Here is a 15935-nt window from a genome sequence, read left to right on the forward strand (position 1 = left end):
ATATGTTCAACATTAACTCTCAGAATGAAAGGCTACCTGCAACTCTTTTTTACATATAATTATTGCAAGACATTTCTAAAAAAGCAAACAAAAAACTACACAACTGATTGAGTGGAGGACTAGATTATGCCATTGCGGAAAACACCAGATACACTTGTTGAATGAGGTAAGAAAATGGCACATCCAGATACAAGTATTTCAAATAAACCATCAAACCTTTTAAGTCTCCATTTGCTGGCAGTACCACAGCCAGCAAAGTTACACCATGATTCATGCAGGCAAAGGTCAGTAATGATTTGACTTTTGTTCTCTTAAAATTTTCCATTTAGCTTTTGTGGCTCTGGAACTGTCTTGGGTTGTTTGTTTGTTTGTTTATTTCCCTCTATTACGGTAATTTTTGGGGCGAAAAAAAGCAGTGAGAGAAGTATTTCTACAAAGAAAGGTGGTTGTGAGGTGCTTAACACAATTTCCAGTTTTTGTTTTCAGTCATGGGAAACATGTTTTAAGCAAGCTGTTATATGCCATGCAACTCGTGGTTCCAACCACATGCTGTATTATGTGCACTGTGTTCTCCTCAGCCCAGCACAGCCTGTGGCTTTGAGCTCCCTCTCTATTCACATACAGGTTGGCCAGCTTGGGCACACAGCTTTCCTCTCTGGGTCAGCATGCACCAGTGTGTGACATTCTGATTGGGATTTGTTATCATCCAGGTAGTTTAAATGAAGTTATGTTTGTGTGGTTTTCACTTTTTGTGTTATGGTATTTCTGTGCTTTTACTTTTTGAGGTCAAGATTTCACTGAACAGAACAGCAATGGAAAGTACATTTAGGTGTAAATATTTTAGCTTCTCATAAAAAAAGAAGACTGCAAACAGTAAGATGTTTTTAGTTGGTATGATGTTGTCTAAGAAAATACTTGAACTTCATTTTATGAGAATTTCCTTCCATTTGTTTCACTTCAGTTTTCATTACCAAGGAGAAACACTCCTTTAATTTGCTTTAATTAATCTTCTTTAAGATTCAGATCTCTGAGTGTAAACTGAGATAAGTTTTGGCAGTGCTGTGGTTGTGGATATCTAAGGAAAAGCCAGGTTCTGTCTCAAGAAGCAAACTGCCTGGTTTTCAGCAAGTTAAAATATGAAGAATCAGCCAGACTCCCTGAATCCTCACCACAGTGCCAGTATGCTTACCCCAGGTGTAGGATTCACCATGCTTTTCAGTTAAGAGCTACTGAGGGAGATACATACTTGGCAATACCTTGGAGAATTGGTTATGAGCTACCTATATCCATTTCTGGTAGTGTCCAGGGCTAGATGTGTCTTTCATTCTTCAGATGTATCACAAATAAGTAATCCAGATGTCAGGCTGGCCTCTTTCTTCCTTTTAAAATCCTAACTGGATTCTTGTGTGCTTAGCAGACAAGTTGGCCATTCCTTTCTTTGAGATTTCAAAATTTTGAATATGCAATGTCAGTCACAGTACTCATTGACCTGGACCCCACCGTTTTTCTTTCTCATAGCATGGTGCTTTTTTGTTGTAGGTATGCTGAACATCAGCCAACTAGAGAGACCACTGGTGGGACAACATGGTCTTTTCTGGTCTCACTGATTGGAAATGTACATGACCTCAAAAGGACCAGCTAACTTTAGAGATAAGGTTGACCCACAGAAAGAAGTGATGGTAGGCAGAAAGAGAAAAATCCTTATTTTCTTATGTTGCTCTTGCATTTCAGTGAGTTTTACTCCTCAAGATCTCAACCCCATTATGAAAATAGAAGTTATTTAATGAGTCGTCTTAATGTGGCACGTTACTAGAACATCCTGGCATTATAGATGGAAGGAGAGCTTTGGTCCTGCCAGCACCTAGCCTGGGTGTGGATTTCCTCAAGTCAGTCAGTCTTGAAAAGGAGCATCACTCCTTCCTGAACAGTTTGCCTATCCTTTTGCTTGCCAAGTGAATTTTTTTTAAAAAAGTGAAAACCATAGAAATATTTAGAATTATTTTAGCTACCAAATTAATTTTGAGATCCCCAGATCTCCTTATAGTGGTTGTTGATGTTTTTCGCTTGATCTTGATTTCACCAGCAGATGAGAAAGAGTGTTGAAATCAGGATAATGAGCAATTGCAATATGCCAGCTGCCCATCCATTGTGTTTTATTGTAGGCATTCAAAAATATATATTTTTTTAAAATTTTGGAATGAAGCTGTAGGATTTTATAGACGAAACAAAACTATAGGTAAACATCTCTTTAGAAGAGAATGTAATTTTTCACAACTGTGTAATTGGTAGATTTGAAAAATATTAAATAAATATTTTTTACAATCTGCTTCTAGACTAGAATTTCTTATCTCAGTTTGGGTGCTTCCTGTCTAGGTGTTAGATATTTTCTGCCCTTACAAAGGAGATTAAATCTTCCAGATGAAGTTCAGGCGGTAAACCGGCTCAATTTCATGGATTTTTGGGATTTTTAGAAGTCTGACATCAGCTTTCCTTGTGCTGTTTGAGATTAGATGTTTCAAAGCATTTTTTCCCCTTATTTAAATTTCTCTCTTTTCCCCTTACTCTCTTTTTTATTTTTTTTAATTAAAGAAAATTGGAAAGATAAGGACAGTTGCTGTAATGATTAGCATTGAGGCCAGAATTCAACTACATCCCCTGCATCTGTCTAGTAGTATCTTGCCAGTGACCGATCCATTCTTTGCACAGGTCTCAGATACTCTGTCTTTGGCACTGTACCAGCATATGTATTATGGATTTTTAAGAGAAGTACAGTGGGACCACTTATAGTTCCTAAAATAAGTTAGTCTGGAGACCAGTCTTTCCTGTTGAGGTGATACAAATCTACTGCTACTAGCCTTGTTAAGTTACTTACAGGGAAAAAAAAAAAAAGTCTAAGAAAGAGTGGCAGTGGGTAATAAATTGAGTGGTAACTGTGCACAGCTGACACTGCATGTTGTGGCAGCTGTGCTGGTGGGGGTGCCCTGCTGTACCCTGCCTGCAGGGAGCAGGTTTGTGCCTCACCAGAAAGAATCACTGAGCTCTCAGTAGCTGTATGTGCTAGAAAACGTTTTCAGACTCTACTGTGCATCCACTGTAAAACTGTATGGCAACATGCCTTAGCTGTATTTTCCTCGGAATCATACATCTGCAAGATAAATTAAATCCTGGACCTCCAAGTCCAGGAAGGAATCCAATAAAGAATTAAAAAACCCCAAAGAATCAACTGAATGTTTGGTTGCCTTCTTGGAGTCTAGGCATTTGGTAGGGGTTTAGTCACAAGTACATGGACTCTTCCAAGCTAAGACTGGCCAAGTATTGTACTACAAATTCCCCATAAGGCATGGGACAAGCACAGCTGTTACTTTATCACCTTCCTTCTGCTTGGTGAAGACAAGCACACATTATATGGTGAGGGTCCTTCTGGGTTGCTCTGCATTGGGGATGAGCTGGACAGGCAGATGGGTGGGTGAACCGAAAGTTTGTGACAGTGATCTGGCCTAGTGCATGCAGAAGGGATGAAGTTTTATAAATACCTTAGAATTCACCCTCTGTGAGCAATTAGAACTTGAGTAATACTATTATGACATCTCTTAACATTACAACAGTATAACTAATGGGGAAATGAGGATTTGGTGCCTTTGGGTGTCCCAACAAGTAATCACTCATGTTTTCAGCTGAGTTTTACACTGTAGTCTACATTTCTTTACTTTTTCTTGCAGTTGAGTGTTTATGTTTTAAAATATTCACCATAGTCCTTCTCAACTGTGTTATGGGTGTTGTGTTGATTTAGAAGTTTGTCTGAAATCTATCACTGAAGGACACTGTGTTGGACTGATGAAGTGGTAATGGTGATCTGTAACCAGAACTGTTTATCAACTTATATCCAATATCTGAAGGGGGCCTACAGGAAAGCTGGGGTAGGGCTTTTTACATGGGTGTATAGTGAGAGGACATGGGGCAATGGTTTGAAGAGGGGAGATTCAGGTTGGACATTAGGAAAAACTTCTTTTCTTTGAGGGTGGTGAGAAGCTGGAACAGGTTGCCTAGGGAGTTTGTGGGTGTCCCCTCCCTGGAGGTCTTCAAAACCAGGTTGGATGGGGCCTTGAGCAACCCGATCTAGCAAGAGGTGTCCCTGCCCATGCAGGGGCATTGGAACTAGATGATTTAAGATGATTTAAGTTCCCTTCCAACCCAAAGCATTCTGTGATTCTGTGAACTTAAAACAGTGCAATTAATGCATGGCTCTCCCTTGGGCTGTTCATCCTGCGTGTACAAAATCCAGTGCTTCCTGCTTGAGAATTTCTTCTCCTCCTGGTGGAGGTACCTGAGCCCTCACAGATGGTTGTCTGCAGTGGTACTTCATGGTTGTTCCCATCTATTTTTGAGATGTGTAGACTGGAGAACATTGCAGTGTTGTGTTCAAGAACTTACATAGTCCTTGGTCTGACTCCATGTTACTCTTATCAGCCTTATCCATTAACAGTCTTGTAAATGCACACTCCTTTTGCAGATGCTAAATGGTAGTGTTGGTGCTTTGTTTCATAGCATGGACATTGAAACCACTCATAAAATCACAGAATCATTTTGGTTGGAAGACATTTTTACAATCATCTGGACTAACCATTAAACTAGAACTGCCAAATCCACCACTAAACCATGTTCCTAAGCACCACATCTACACATGCTTGATGTGCTTTAAAGTTCTTCAGAGCATTAATCTATTTGGGGTTTGTTTGTATATCTTCCTTTGTCATTGCTGAACTGAGTCCACATCCAACCTCAGTGAAGCCCATGTGGTAAGTCCCTTCCTAACAATTTCACAGTTTAATGCATACCCTCTTGAGAAACCCTTGAGACCTGGAGCAGTGTGTTTATTGTGGAACTAGAGGATTAAGGCAACCTACTATATGAGAGCTACTCCAGTATTATTACTACTTGCACTTTTTTATTGCCATGACCTCTTCCTAGCACTTGGAAGATGCAACAGGCTACACATTTTTTTAAGTAGGATGCACTGCTCTTCCCTAAACCAGAACATATTCCACTGTATCATTCACACTGACAGTTGTATCATAAATGTGTTGATTCCTGCTGCTGTTTGAATAACAATCTAAAATAAACGTTATATGTTTTGAGGAAATGATAGAAATTTTTCTAGTCTTGCAGAAAATTTGGAGTTATTTATTTTTGTGTATACCTACTATCTTATTAATAGTTTTCAAGTCCATTTGAATTACTAGCGTTGGAGTAAACCACATGTATGTGATTTTTTATGTCTATATGCTTGTATCAATAAAAAATAAAAGTGTATACGTGTAGATATGGGAAGAAAGAAACTTTTGGGTGTGTGTCCTTATGTCGTGTCTGTGTTTTGGAGCTCTCTTAAAAAAAGCATTGTACTGGAGAGTCTTCCTCAGCTTGGCATTTCTACCTTTCAGCTGGGTGTCACCAGCCTCATCACAGGGTTAGGAAAACTGCATCTTCTCTTACAAAAAATGTGCGCAGGAAGGCTGCATCCTGCAGCAAAGGCATTTTCCTCCCAAATGAATACACTGATCTATTTTTCCTTTAACTATTATGTATACAAATACTTAATCCCCAAATGTGAATTATGTCCTTTCTGTCAGCTTATTATATTATGAAGATATTTTAAAATGTTTCTAGCAGGTGGCACAAAATATGAAGGTTTGGATTATTTTTTTTTTTTTGCATGCATTTTAATAACTGATTTAAATCCCAGGAAAATAAGTAATAATTTTTGAGAGAAAAAATATAAGATATTATGTATAAAATGAAATATCCATTGGCTAGACAGGAGTAGTGTTTTGTAAATATAATATTGCCGTAGCTTAAAAAAGCATTGTCAAAAATAAGTGCTTTAGAAAAGGGGCAGAGGCTAATAAAAAAAAATAATTAACATAACTCACACATTTTAGTAATTTTCTGCCACCAATTTTACATTATACTTCATCCATGAATAATCATTTCAAATAGGTGTTGAAAAGTAAATAACAAGTTTGTAATTGATGTGTACAAATTTAGTAATAGTTTTTGTCGAGGTGGTTGTTAGTTTGGAAGACGTCCTGTCAGCTCTCTCAAGTTCTCAGCAGGGAGGTGCAGGGGCTTTCAAGCACATGAACATTTTGCTCTTTGGCCTTAACTCTGAAAATGAGAGGTCACTTAAAAACAGATCATCACTGTAGGTTGCCTGTCTTCATGTCAAAATCAACTAGTTGCTGCCCTGAAATAACACCAACATTTACACGTTGATATGTTTCCTCAGTTACTTGCAAAGTAGCTAATATGGATTCCGTGCCCTATTAAAGCTGTATCATGCACATATAGTGGGCTTTATTTTTTTACAGTATTTTCTCTCTTCTTCATTTGTAAATAGCCAAAACCAAATCAAAAGGGACTGTTTATCTATAGCGGGAGCTTAACATACACAATTTTGTGTTGTCCTTAGTAGGTGAATTTAGAATTTGATTTTGCAGTTTGGTCCTGTTTGCATTTATACATCAATCCACTGCATGGCTGCATCTCATCTCACACCTCAGATACTGTGGCATATGTGAGCCTGTGTCCTGAGGCTTCCTAAACAACTTTTTAATTAGTTGTTATTATTACACAGCTCGTAGCTTTATCTATGCACAGCCATGTTGATTTCATCACTTATCTCATCTTTCATGTGAAATAGCCCTGGTTGCTCTTGTGGCTGCCTTGGCATTTCTTTCTCTCCCTTCTTATGGCTTGGCGTCCTGTTTCTGTGACCTCCAACGTCACAGCAGCACTGACACACTGATGTGTATGTGCCTGCCATGTTACTGTTCTGTTGGGGTTTTTTAATGCCTTTCTTCATATTTTGTTTTCTTCTTTTTTTCAGAATCCCCTGGAGCATTACATTCGCTCATTCAGAGTGTGGACAAGAGTTTGGCATTGCCCTCATACAGGTAACTTTTTGAATTAAAATGTAAAAAGGCATGTAAAATGCCTTCTTTCTCAAGGTTTGATAAAAGGAGGACAATTCCATAAGGACTTTACCATGTCCTCATTTACTGTCCTGGGAGGTGTGTTCTGGTAATGCATTTCTCTTTTTTGACCTTTACTGATTGATTGGCTTGGCAGATTCATTAGATGCAAATGCATACTTCAGTACTGTTTAAGAAAGATTGAGGCTTGCTTTTGCTGGCTGCAGTCTTGCAGCGATGTGTGTGACAATGTGGCAGAATCCTTTCTGGAAATAGTCTAGTAGTTCCAGGCTTCTTCCCATCCTTTATTCACAACCTATGGTTTGGTTACAGGCTTCCCATTCACTAGATTGTGTTGACTTTTTAGAACTGAGACCTTGAGTGCAAGCAAGCAGTTTTAGCCTTAGTCTTCCAGTACTTTCTGTTGTTTATCTGGTTTTGCACTCAGAAACAGAAGAAAGCTTAAGCATCTCTGAGTCCATCCTCAATACTGAGCAGGAGATGAGTGCTGAAGTTTAAAATCCTTTATTCATCATTAAATCTCCTAAACAAAAGGAGGAAATCCTGTGTTAGGAATCATGGAAAGATTTTCATCTGTTGAGTAGCTTTATCCTTGGTGCATACAAGGAAACCAGCTGAAACCTAAGAGGGCAGGAGAGGACAGGAGCTGTACATGTAGCACTCTGTACCAGTGGTTGTACAATTCTTGGAAGACTAGTAGGGCATTTCTGGTATTTCACTGTAGCAAAGAAAAAATCAGTAATCAATGTCTGATGCATCAGCAACATGCTTCACTAATATTAAGTTTTAATCTTCTCACTAGAAGATGTTTCATGTTCATCTGTTTCCAGTTACCATATTTGGCTCCAGAACATAAATTGGCATTGTGTGGGGTCTTAAATGAATAATTAATGCTGCTGGTTTACTTCAAGATAAAAAATGTTAAGTCTCAAAGTGCACATGACTTCTTTAAGCGTAAAAATCTGTTCCCAGAATATAGAAATTATCTCAGAAGCCGTTTGTGTCAGCTGACAAAATTGGGAGCTTGAAATTCCAGATGCATTGTTGTATGAAATTAAAGGCAGCAAAACTGTCTTGGCTGTGCCAAGGACTGACACCAGGAACATTCCAAGCCTTCAAAGTGATCTGTGTTATGTTTTGTGGTCACAAGTTAACCTACGCTAATTTCATAGTCACATTTCATATTTTTACCTTCCTGATGTCATACAGGATGGGATTTATTTCTCCCTTCTTAAAAAAGGGAATTACATGCTCCAGGAGATCTGTAGTTTTGCAGGAGATTTTTTGCTTATTTTATAAACAGCAAAGATTGAATCTGCGATTTATGATGAAAGCAGCGTTTGGTCCTGGCTGCTGTAACACAGCTAGGCTTCTGTCATTATTGGCTTTTAGAAAATGCCTTGAAATGTCCAGATCAATGGTGAGCTGATGCTAGTGATTGAGGAACATCTTCAATGGAGGGATTCTGTTCCCCAGCAGTGACAGAGACAGTGTGCTGACAGGGTGGCCGGACAGGAGAAAAAACAGATACCACGTGTCTTCCCTGGAGGCTCAGCACCTTGTTTGCTGCATGTCATGATTTGTCTGGCTTAAGCAGCTTGGCTGTCTGATACTCAAGTTCAGTTTCTCTGCATCCACTTAAAATTGTATTGATAATAATCTGAAAAGAAGTAGCAATTTATTGGGGTAAAGCAGTAGCAAGTAAATTGGGATACTTGTATCAGGTTTCTGAGTTTGGAATAAATTTCCTTTGTTCTTTTGGGCAATCATATCCAATCCTGTATTTAGTTCCCTGTTCGGAGTATTTGCTTTGTTTACTAGGAGAGGGAGGACCTGCTGATGTGGCTGTGTATCACAGGTCTGAGAGGAGAACAGATCTGTAGCATTGATGTAGTAGGTACTCTGATGCTGTAAGAGGGAATAGGAATAGAGAATAAGTAAACTTTCAAAGCAATAGTCTAAGGTGCTTGTGAGAACAGGATCAAGAGCACCTCTAGCGCAGAAAGACTCCCCAGGGTTAAGCCTGTTGCACGTCTTGTTGCACAGACAGCATGTGAAAGCAAGCTGAAGTCATGATGCCAAAGGGAAGAACTGGTTTTACTGAGGAGTAACCTCAGCACTTGTTCAGTTGACTCAGTGGGCAGTCTGTCTTGGACATAGAGGTTATAGGAGAGAGGAGAGGACGTATCTCTCAACAGCAACCCAGAAGTGGCCTAGGTTGGAGGGAGCTTTGCTTCAGGTAGAGTTCACTGGGTGATACTCTTCTCCTCTGCACCCTTACACCAGCTCTGTTCCCCATGCAGGATTTAGGAGTTGTGAGGGAGTTGATGAGAAAGAGCACTTGAATGTCCTTCCTTTCTCCTCTAATTCCATTTTGTCCTTGTAATCTGTTTCTGCTTTCCAATCCACTGTTCGGTGTCTCTATTCCCGACCTTTTTCTCTCTCTCTTTTCCTGGTAATTGCATTTCTCCTCTACCTCTCTGTGACTTGCCATTTCTCACTCTTCTTGTGTCTGTCTGCACACTCCCAATTGCACGTTTGGGTCTGTTCTTTTCTTGGACCTGAGATACCTCAACCCTCCCTGCACTGCCTCCCTATCCACTTGATTAAATGCACTGGTGGTGACTCAGTACACTTTTGTTTTCTTTAAGATCATGACATTTTTATGGTTTCTTAAAAGTTGTGGCCAGGAAGAATTTCCATCACCATCATAGCTTCATCAGGGCTCTCAGGCAAAAAATACTCAGTGTGCAGATTCTGGACAGTCTGACTTCTTTAAAAGCATTTTTGCAAGAACATTGCCTAGTGAAGAGTCATTACATTAAATGACAGTAATAAAAAAACACACTTTAAGCATCAAACTTGGACATTAAACAAAAGTTTAGATGCTCATTAACAAGTAGCTAATTGGATATTCATCTTCAGTTAGGTAAGTTGTGAACAGTTTCTGAAGATCTGTGGTTTTAACATGTGGTCTCTGGGGGCACATTTTTCCAATAAAACAATTAAGAAGAAAATACACTCAGTGTGTTTTAACAGCTAACACCTCAACACTTCTAGTAAAAACATCTACTGTAGTCTGAGGGTTACACATGCAAACGTGCAGTCAAGCCATGCACATACAGTGAAGTACCTGTGCTGGGTTATACAGCGGTATCATTGATTGCAACATCATAGTAACACTGAAGACCTAAATTACATTGTGTTCCAGTGCCAAAATTGGTATTTTTAACCATCTGCTTGAAGAGATTGTAAATGTTCAGACATATCTTCAAGACATGCACTTCTTTCATTTTCTTTCTTAACATCTAACACCATGAATCTTTAGACTTCAGGCTGGAAGAAGGAGGAATGAACTGTCCTGTGGCACAGGAAAAAGTCCTCTTATCTAGAGAAAAACATAGCTGTACCAGTCAAAAATAAGAGATATCATCCATGGAGTTGCTCTGAAGGTTGCAGTGCCATGGAACACTTCTGTAAATCATGTGTGGTTTGTTTATGTTGGGTTTTTTATTCTTTAAAAAAGAACTGATTTGTCTTTACGTAGTCAAAACTTTTGTAGTGTGTTTATTTAAGAAAAAAATAAATGGGCAATATTTCATGTAGCAAAGTTTCAGTGCTTAGAAATTCTTAACTAAGGGCAATTATGGGGTAGAAATTATTTTTAAATAGCCATGCTGACCTTAGTGCAGTAATTTCTCATGTTACAGAAAAAGCTATTTAACACAAAGTTTTGACAAACAAAACCCCACAGCTAATGAGAAGAATGGCTCAGAGTCCTCAGTTGTCAGAATTAGGCCACTCTATTGTACTTCACTGCTGGACGTTGTCATTTTTGTAATGGTACTTGTTTTAGCACACTCAGTTTCTAATTGTGCCTGCTCTACTGCCTATTAAAGGTGGCCTTGTAGGTTCTTAGTATCAGTAAAAAAACTTTCATTGGCTATATTTTAATATTTATGTATAAAGATTAAAGGGTTGTGTTTATGTATCAAGTTTATTAACAAGAATTTTCCATATAACCAGGTAAGAGAAAGCTGCTAAACTAAGAGACAAAAGAGTTATATATAATCTGTGTGACTTTCTGGTTTCTTGCTTGTAAAAATTTGTAAGTATTACAGAAGATATCCCATATACTTGGGCACTGTATCTTTCAAAGGTATTTTAACACAGGGTAAGAAGCTTCAGAAAGATGCTATCAAGCTTTGTTTTTGAAACTTTTTAAAAGTTTCTCTAATTAAAATCTGACTAAAGGAAATGAAATTTTAAGTGCTATATCTTTTTTTATTATTATTTCCACTTGTAATAGCTCTTCATAGTTTCTGTTTTGCCTAGCATAAACTGTTGGGATTATTCCTGTTTTTTTGGCTATGTTTGTTTACTTTGGGTTTTTGTGTATTTGAACATTTCTGGAGTTTTGCAGGGTTAGTAACTCCAAGGCAATGTCTAACTGCAGCTAGTTGTGTTGTGGGTTTATTGTTATTTCTCGAATAAAAACTGTTTCTGGTTACAATACTCTGTTCCCTTAACATATTTCTCATTGTAAACAGTTTTAGAAACCTTTTATCAATAAACACAAGTCTAAGTACAGCAAACTGAGATTTCAGGGCTTTTGGCCTCTTAGAACAGTCTGGTAAACGTTTTTTCTTTCCCACGAAAGCAAGCTGGCAGTGACAGCAGGTATCCATTTATGTTCATGAGATCAGAGATTGTTGCACAATTCTGAGAAACACGAGATGGGATAAAATCCCAAATCCTCAAACTGGAGCAAGTTTTCTACCTCCTGAGAAAGATCCCAGTTGGCAGAACATCAAGCAGGTCTTCCTATGTCTGCTAAAATGTCCTGCTTGCTAGAAATTACTTAATTGCACAAGAGCAGGGTTCATAAGCCAATTTCCTCACCAAGTACCTTATGTGAGCTTATTTACTCTTTTCCTAGTTCAAATAAGTCTTGCACAGTATTTATTTTTTTAAAGTGGAAACCTTTGAAAAGAAGTGTTGGAGAAGGATCCATCTCTATATGTGTTATAGCCTAGTAGTTTGAGCGTCTACCCTGGAGGGCTGTTTCCAGTCTGCACTCCAAGTCAAGCAGAGGAAAAGGTGTTGTCTTTGTCATCCTCATTATCCCTGACTGCATTTTTAGGGCCAGCAGGTACCTGCTGGATGAGACAATGTGAACATGCAAGATGGGCAAGGAAGTCCCTAGATCCTCTACAGCTCAGGAATTAGCCATCAGGCTTAGTCATGTGCATTCCTGTTCATAGAATCACAGAATCACAGGATGTCAGGGGTTGGAAGGGACCTCTGAAGATCATCGAGTCCAACCCCCCTGCCAGAGCAGGACCAAAACTAGGGCAGGTCACTCAGAAAGGCATCCAGACAGGTCTTGAAAGTCTCCAGAGAAAGAGACTGTGCAACCTCTCTGGGCAGCCTGTCCCAGGGCTCGGTCACCCTCACAGGAAAGAAGTTCTAGAAACAGGGCTGCGTCTATTTTGGGTGGCTTGGGTGTCCAGGGCGTGCAGCCCTGGACCTCTCTGAGCATCCCTCCTGTCCTGCATGCTCATGTTCCTTACAGATTTCTCACAGTTCCTGTCCATGGAACTTAAATATGGGAAATGGGAGCAGAGTCCAAGTTTTGACCTGGTTTGGCGTTCAGGACATAGCTGGGGTGTTGTACCCAGACAGAAGTCAGAAGTAAGTCTCAATGTATTCAGTTTAAGCAAAAAAAGTACTGGCAGAGGAACGTGTGCTTCAAGGCGAAGATATAAGCTAAATGTCAGCTACCCAAGATGTTATGAAAACTACTATGACTTAAATGGTTGCCATAGAGACTCTGTTTCTGTACAGAATCTGCCATTTTAGGGGTGTGTGTGTGTGTTTCAGTGTTAATTAGTTTTGAGTGCTTAGCTTGAGGTTGCTTTTACAGGTTTGCATTAAGCAAGATGCCACATCTCAAAGGGGAGCCATGTTGCTGTGCTGCAGTAGCAATGAAGGAGGTGAACCTGTTGAAGTCACCTGGTCATGGGTCCTCAAATCTTTACTTCCAGGGCCATGTTGGTAGACATAACAGTTGCAGATTTAATATAAATTTTCATTTTGAATATCTATCCTTTTCACTTTATCAGTTTAAATCTGGTTTGATTTCCTAGTATTTCCAAGTTTACACGCAGTTCTTTTAATCCAAGGTAATTTATGTTTTAGAACTCACTCCACAGTATAAGTAAAGACGAAGTCTGATTCTGTAGTTTCACTGGTGATGCTAAGGATGCTGCAGCAGAATGCTTCAACCATTCCTGCAAATTTTCAAACATCTAAAGATTTTAGGACTATGTTTAACTTATCTCAGTGTGTCAGATGACCCCAAATTGGCTTCTTGAAAGTGCTGTTCTCGAAATGTATGTTCCATAGCTGAGTTAATGATAATCAGTTTTTGGTGAGGGATGCTGCAGAAGTTACTGAGCTGTTTCCCAGCTGCCTAAGTACTGATAACGTTTGTGCTTCTGCTGTTCTGTGCAGGGCAGAAGATCAGACTTTGCTGTGTGGTTGCAGGCCACATGGGTTACTGATGTATGAAGTCTGTAAATTCTACTAGTGAGGTGGTGTATCTGTGGTGATACTAGAAGGAGGGTGCTTTGCAGGTGTATCTGCACATTTTTGCAGATAGAAGATTTTATTTCCTTCTTCACTAGTGCATTTGGTTACTACTGAACCTATTACCACAAAGATTTGGGTAGCTTAAAATACATCTCACTCTTAAAATGGACTTTTAAAGAATTACCTCAGATTTGAGATGGGAATCAAAATGAATGGTGTTCCATTTAAAACATTTTTACTGAGCTTCATCATTAAAACTGTTTTATTTTTCTGCCTTCCTTTGTTTTCTCCCAGTGTACTGCTCTCCCCTAGTTAATTATTTTTTTTTTTACACATTGAAGATCTTACCACTAGCAAAACAAGTGGATTTCCAGGATGCCAAATCCAAGCATGGCTTTGAAGGACAGCTTCCAGGAGCAAGGAGATGAGGTGCTGGCTTTTCCTGTCAGGAGAGGAGAGGAAAAGAAAAGGGAGACCTTATAGCAGCCTTCCAGTACCTGAAGGAGCCTCTACAGGAAGTCTGGGGAGGGGCTTTTCACCAGAGAGGGCGATAGGACAAGGGGTAAGGATTTTAAACTGAAGAGGGGACATTTAGCTTAGACATCAGGAAGAAATTCTTCACCATGTGTGTAGTAAGGTGCTGGAATAGGTTGCCTAGGGAGTTTGTTGATGCCCCCTCTCTGGAGGTGTTCAAGGCCAGGTTGGATGAGGCTTTGCGCAGCCTGGTCTGGTGGGAGGTGTCCCTGCTCATAGCAGGAAGGTTGGAACCTGATGATCTTTAAGGTCCCTTCCAACCTTAACCATTCTATGATTCTAGTCCAGAAAGCACTGCTCCTTCAACTTAAGCAGAGCAGGAGTTGCCATGTCTTTCAAGAATGGGATGATGGAATGAAAAAAATGCTTTGAAGAGGAGGTGGAGCTGAAGAGGAATAAGAATTTCCCTTTGCCTAGAGAAGAGGAACCAAGCAGCTGGGACACGGGGCAGTAGGAAACTGTCTCAGGGTCTTATGAACCTCTGAAATGTGACAGAGCAGCAAGATGAAGTATCCTGTAATGAAGACGGGGATTGTGTTGATTTGTAAAAGTACAGAGAGGATCCTGGGGAAATTGTGTAGGCCCAGGAGATAACAGGATAAACTGGGAACTGTGATCTTGTTGTAGGGAGGAGGTCATAAATTTAAATGTGATGTTCATAGAGAGATGCAGAATTAAAAGGGTAATGGTGGTTTGGCTTGGGGCCATTGGCACTGGCTGATGAATGAGCAGTAAGAGTGTTTCCTAAAGCTTTGCAAAGTGTTTAGAGAATCATTCTCATAAAATGCACACTGAAATAGAAGTACTCACATCAAGCTACAGCTACAAATGTAGAAAAAAATTACATTCTCTTTTATACATTTTAGACCCTGATTTTTATTTTTTTTTAAATAAGAGGCTGAAATTATTCCAAAGAGTGTGCAATATGGTGTAAGCAACACAGGGGTCCAAAGAAAACAGAATTAATTTCCATTACAGCTTTTACAAACACAGCATGTAATATTGCTCTAAATAATAAGTTGACTCTTTTTTTTTTTTACTATCTAGGTGGAAGAAAGGGGAATTCTCATTTCTGAGATTCCTTGTGCATTTGTGCAGCTGTTTGTACCTTTTGGAAGAAATCAGAGTTTTCATGTTTGGGAGCCATCTATAGGGCAGTATATCCCCAGAAACAAGTGTCGCTGAGAGTGAGTTATTCCTACTGTAATAGTGCCAGATTTCAGAAGTAAAAAGAAGCAAAATGCATTATGAATATTTTTTTTTAAAGAGACACCTTTATCCAGCTCCCAGTGAGCACTAGGCATGCATTACAGGGACTGTATGTAAGTATAGCTGCTAAGTTGCTTTCCTGCTTTCCAGGCATTTGTACCTCTGGATTTTTCAGAAGCACTTTCCCATAACAGTGTTAGCGTTTCAGATTGTGGCAGCATCCTGCCTTAAACCTCATCGTATCAACTGCACAGTGGAATAGAAAGAAGGCTAAGTGGTGGCAGTGTTTTGTTTATGGAGACTTTTATCTTTTAAGTCTTGGAGTGTGATATAAGAGCAAAGCAGCATTTGCATAAGTTTATCAGTCTGTTATACGTTCATCTGTATGATGTGAGACCAAGTCTACACCTATAGATGTTTATCTAAAATTGTTTTCAAAAATTAAATACTGCTGCCATTCTGGGTTTGAAGTATCTTAAGTCAGTTTAAGCCTAGTTTATTTGGGTTTAACCTATATTTTTAAACTTAGTAATATTATATGGGGGGGTTATAATTACAGTTATCCACAGAAGAACTTAGACCGGTTTTAGACATACACATTGGTATAAC

General features: G+C 39.2%; 1 protein-coding gene across 4 annotated transcripts in view; it reads left to right on the forward strand.

The window, feature by feature from the left end:
- Positions 1-15935, forward strand: part of FAM110B (family with sequence similarity 110 member B) — a 122134-nt gene that overhangs the window by 97816 nt on the left and 8383 nt on the right. For all 4 annotated transcript variants that reach the window (XM_051612178.1, XM_051612182.1, XM_051612180.1 and 1 more), the window contains one exon: positions 6884-6950. The gene's annotated coding sequence lies outside the window, so the exon portion shown is untranslated. The remainder of the gene's footprint in view (positions 1-6883; positions 6951-15935) is intronic.

Source organism: Apus apus, chromosome 2 (genome assembly GCF_020740795.1).
Source record: "Apus apus isolate bApuApu2 chromosome 2, bApuApu2.pri.cur, whole genome shotgun sequence".
NCBI lineage: Eukaryota > Metazoa > Chordata > Aves > Apodiformes > Apodidae > Apus > Apus apus.